Source organism: Amblyomma mixtum, chromosome 8 (assembly GCF_055824585.1).
Source record: "Amblyomma mixtum isolate Tamu chromosome 8, ASM5582458v1, whole genome shotgun sequence".
In the NCBI taxonomy this organism is placed as follows: domain Eukaryota; kingdom Metazoa; phylum Arthropoda; class Arachnida; order Ixodida; family Ixodidae; genus Amblyomma; species Amblyomma mixtum.
Window position 1 is genome coordinate 123,743,335 of NC_143019.1, and position 5,100 is coordinate 123,748,434.

Consider the following 5,100-nt stretch of genomic DNA (forward strand, 5'->3'; position numbering starts at 1 on the left):
GGCAGGAAGTGTGGTGGTGTGAAGCCGTGGCGACTAGTGCAAAGGAAATTGTTGCTACTGTTGGTACTGTTATTGAGTTCCCACAGCCTAAGTAATCCTTTTGGCTGTCGTACATTGCTTACACTCGAGTACCTCTATGACAAATGCCTTTGCAACAAAATCACAAATGTGCTGAAGTGACGAAAAGGAAAAGCCATGCTTGGACTTGGGTACGTCGGAGTGGGTGAAGCTGCCTCGGAGTGTGGCAGGAAGTGTGGTGGTGTGAAGCCGTGGCGACTAGTGCAAGGGAAATTGTTGCTACTGTTGGTGCTGTTATTGAGTTCCCACAGCCTAAGTAATCCTTTTGGCTGTCGTACATTGTTTACACTCGAGTACCTCTATGACAAATGCCTTTGCAACAAAATCACAAATGTGCTGAAGTGACGAAAAGGAAAAGCCATGCTTGGACTTGGGTACGTCGGAGTGGGTGAAGCTGCCTCCGAGTGTGGCAGGAAGTGTGCAGCCGTGGCGACTAGTGCACGGGAAATGGATGCTACTGTTGGCACTGTTATTGAGTTCTCACAGCCTAAGTAATCCTTTTGGCTGTCACAAACTGTTTATGTTCAAGTGCCCCTGTTACAAACGCTTTTACCACAAAATCACAAAATGGTCTGAAGTGAGGAAATGGAAAGAGCCATGCTTGGACTATAGTGCGTCGGAGTGGGTGAAGCTGCCTCGGAGCATGGCAGGAAGTGTGACGGTGTGCAGCCGTGGCATCTAGTGTATGGGAAATGGTTGTTACTTTTGACGCTGTTATTGAGTTCTTAAAGCCTAAGTAACCCTTTTGGCTGTCATACGCTGTTTACATTCAAGTGCCTCTGTGACGAACGCTTTTTTAAAAAAATTACAAAATGGGCTGAAGTGAGGAAAAGGAAAGAGCCATGCTTGGACTATAGTGCGTCGGAGTGGGTGAAGCTGCCTCGGAGCATGGCAGGAAGTGTGACGGTGTGCAGCCGTGGCATCTAGTGCATGGGAAATGGTTGTTACTTTTGACGCTGTTAGTGAGTTCTTACAGCCTAAGTAACCCTTTTGGCTGTCATAAGCTGTTTACATTCAAGTGCCTCTGTGACGAACGCTTTTTTAAAAAAATTACAAAATGGGCTAAAGTGAGGAAAAGGAAAGAGCCATGCTTGGACTATAGTGCGTTGGAGTGGGTGAAGCTGCCTCGGAGCATGGCAGGAAGTGTGACGGTGTGCAGCCGTGGCATCTAGTGCATGGGAAATGGTTGTTACTTTTGACGCTGTTAGTGAGTTCTTACAGCCTAAGTAACCCTTTTGGCTGTCATAAGCTGTTTACATTCAAGTGCCTCTGTGACGAACGCTTTTTCAAAAAAATTACAAAATGGGCTGAAGTGAGGAAAAGGAAAGAGTCGTGCTTGGACTATAGTGTGTCGGAGTGGGTGAAGCTGCCTCGGAGCATGGCAGGAAGTGTGACGGTGTGCAGCCGTGGCATCTAGTGCATGGGAAATGGTTGTTAGTTTTGACGCTGTTATTGAGTTCTTACATCCTAAGTAACCCTTTTGGCTGTCATAAGCTGTTTACATTCAAGTGCCTCTGTGACGAACGCTTTTTTAAAAAAATTACAAAATGGGCTGAAGTGAGGAAAAGGAAAGAGCCATGCTTGGACTATAGTGTGTCGGAGTGGGTGAAGCTGCCTCGGAGCATGGCAGGAAGTGTGACGGTGTGTAGCCGTGGCATCTAGTGCATGGGAAATGGTTGTTAGTTTTGACGCTGTTATTGAGTTCTTACAGCCTAAGTAACCCTTTTGGCTGTCATAAGCTGTTTACATTCAAGTGCCTCTGTGACGAACGCTTTTTCAAAAAAATTACAAAATGGGCTGAAGTGAGGAAAAGGAAAGAGCCATGCTTGGACTATAGTGTGTCGGAGTGGGTGAAGCTGCCTCGGAGCATGGCAGGAAGTGTGACGGTGTGCAGCCGTGGCATCTAGTGCATGGGAAATGGTTGTTAGTTTTGACGCTGTTATTGAGTTCTTACAGCCTAAGTAACCCTTTTGGCTGTCATAAGCTGTTTACATTCAAGTGCATTCATGATGAACGCTTTTACAACGAAATCACAAAATGTGCTGAAGTGAGGAAGAGGAAAAAGCCATGCTTGTGCGTCGGAGTGGGGGAAGCTGGCTCGAAGCATGGCAATATGAGTGGTGGTGTGCAGCCATGTTGACTAGTACATGGGAAGTGTTCGCCATTATTGGCACTGCTGTTGAGTTCTCTTTCATGACAGTGACAACGAACATGTATTGATCCTTGAGGGGTCAGACTTTTGTTGGGACACTGTGACAGGCAACGTTAAATCTGTCATGAATGGGCTAAAAACCATTGAAACCACATTAAGATGGGCTGTTCAAAGCCTGTTGCCTTCAAAAGTCCCAGTGGTTCTTTGCAGCAGTGTGGTGGCTTCCCGCTGTGGCATGCATCAGACGAACGACAGTGTCTTTCTCGGCTTCATTTTGTACAAGAAACTGCTCTCATCCGCGTTGAATACATCATCGGGGCTGTAACCGTGAAGTAACTGAGGAAGGACATGATCTCTCCATGCGGACATGCATCTGTGATATGGCAGTTTCAGTGCAGCGAGACAGTAATTTCAACTATGTGATGTATGGCGTCCAGCTTCGGAATGGAACAGAATTGAGGCAAGGGTATGAAAAGTGCAGCGCATATGAGTTGGTACAACGTCATCCGCATTGTGTGAGCCTATATGGGTTATGTCTGTTCTTAATAGTGAAGGATTTACTCTAGGGACTTAAAAAAGTTGCCCTTAGTAACCGAGTGTCTCTTGTAACCATGTCTTGTATTCAATGTTAACATGGCGAACATAGGAAAACCAACCAAACCACTTTCAAATGTCTCTTATAACCAAGTGTCTTTTGTAACCGTACTTTTCTTGTTGGCTTTACTTGTTTAAAGATCTTCCATTCAGATAAATAGATTGGCTCATTGTTTTTCTAAGCAGGGCTTTTTACAGTTCCCATGAAAGAAATCATTCTTACCTCTAGTGTGTTCTCTTCTGATGTAAAATAAAGCAAATGTTTCCCGCCCTTGCAGCCAAAGCTTCATGTTCTCAGCCTTCTGGCTACTTCTCAGGGCAAATATTTCTCATGGACACACCTTAGAAATGCAGTGTACAGTTGGTTTTGCAGAAACGAAAAGTACAAGTATATTTGAGAGCAGCTATATCTGGAAACGGTTTTCGATATGACCATGCTGCAGACTTAATGTATAACTTTTTAGTTATGTCACTTTAATGCAGTTAGTTATGAGAACGCCTTCTTTAACTACATCCTTCTGTGTTTACCACAAGAACAGAATTGATTAGCGTCTTTTTTTTTCATGAAACTGCTCAGCATTTCCTTCTCTTGGCTGGTTATCAGGTTCTGTTGAACTATTTTGCATCTTTCCTGTATGCTAAAAGAGTAGAAAACTGAGCTAGTTGGTTCTGTGTGTTCCTTTCTGTGTCCGCATTCCTGTATGCTTTTTGTTTTTGCTCAGGCAGTGCTTTTCAGGAAAATTACATTGCCTTTAGTGTGTGTACCTAATGCACACAGCCAAATACTGCGTAACGCTAGAGCTACATGCCCCAAGTATGCATACCAGCTGATGAAAAGGTGCAATAACATCTTCACCCGGGGAAGTGTGAAGTGGTTGCCATTTCATGAACAAGCTTTCAAGGGAGGTATTGTGTGCCTGTATCAATGAACCACTTTACACTGTGATGTCATTTGTACTCAAAACAGCTCTTATATGGTCGAAAAGCTTTAAAAGAGGATCAAGGGGATTTGTGCTGACATCGCGCAGCAAAAGGCGCCTGTGTACTGTGTGATGTCAGTGCACACTAAAAGATCCCCAGGTGGCCCGATAATATTCTTGAGACCTCCACTATGGCACCTCTTTCTTCCTTTCTTCTTTCACTCCCTCCTTTATCACTTCCCTTTTTCCACTGAGATATGTGAGACAGATACTGCTCCTTGGTGGGAACAGCCGAAATAACAAAACGCAGACACAGAAAGGAACACATAGAACGTAGACGAAGCTGACTTTCAACGTCTACGTTCTATGTGTTCCTTTCTGTGTCTGCGTTTTGTTATTTCAGCTGTTCCCACCAAGAAGTATGAACCAACTAGCTCAGTTTTCTACTCTTTTAAGATACTGCTCCACACTCCCTTTCCTTAAAACCATTTTTTTACAGCCCACTTCCCTTTTGTACAGACCTCTGAGATTGTATACTACAGCAGAGTTCAGTGCTAAACTGGGAACAGGTAGTCAAATTTGGTGTCGGTGTTTAATTTGAATTCATCAGCTGAAACAACCTGCAAGAAAATTTTTTTTTCTACCGTGACATTCACAGTGTAAAAATAATTGTGATTAAAGGAAAGTCCCTACCTCTTTCACACACTTTTGTCTGAACCATGCTGTGGGGTGAGGTGGTGGAAAAGGGGGTGAAAGAAGGAAGAAGGGCTGGGAAGAATTTTTACCAGAAAGAGCCACAAATTCTGTTTTGCAAGCCTTGAATTTGGTTGAAGTTGTCCCCAGTACAAGAGGATTGTTATCCCATTAACACATTCATATAACAGAAGACACAAAAATTGCATTTTTCATATTGCTGAATGAATCAAATTTTATTTTTACAAGAACTCGAAAGCGCTTCAATTCTCAGTGATCAACTTAAATTTTTGTTGTGGTTGATTCCATGGCTGCATAGTCACTGATGGACAACAGTTGGGCAAAGCACGTAGCTACAGCCACTGGGGCCCAAGATTGCAGTATTAAATCAAAGGAGTAGCAGCTTTAGATCTTAGTTCTTTGTCTCTTGCACAATACTCACGAGGCAGTGAATAATGTGTCGTGGGAGTGGGTCTGGTAAGAAATTGTGCTAAATTTACAGTCTAGGACAGAAGCTCTCAGTTCTGAAATGTTAACTGCTCTACAGTTGCAGTGATTGGGGAATAAACAGATCTGGTATGTTGACTGACATGTAGGTTAAGATTAAGAGCAAGTATACATTGGCACATTTTAGTTTCCTTGATATCTGTGGCTCAGTTTTTC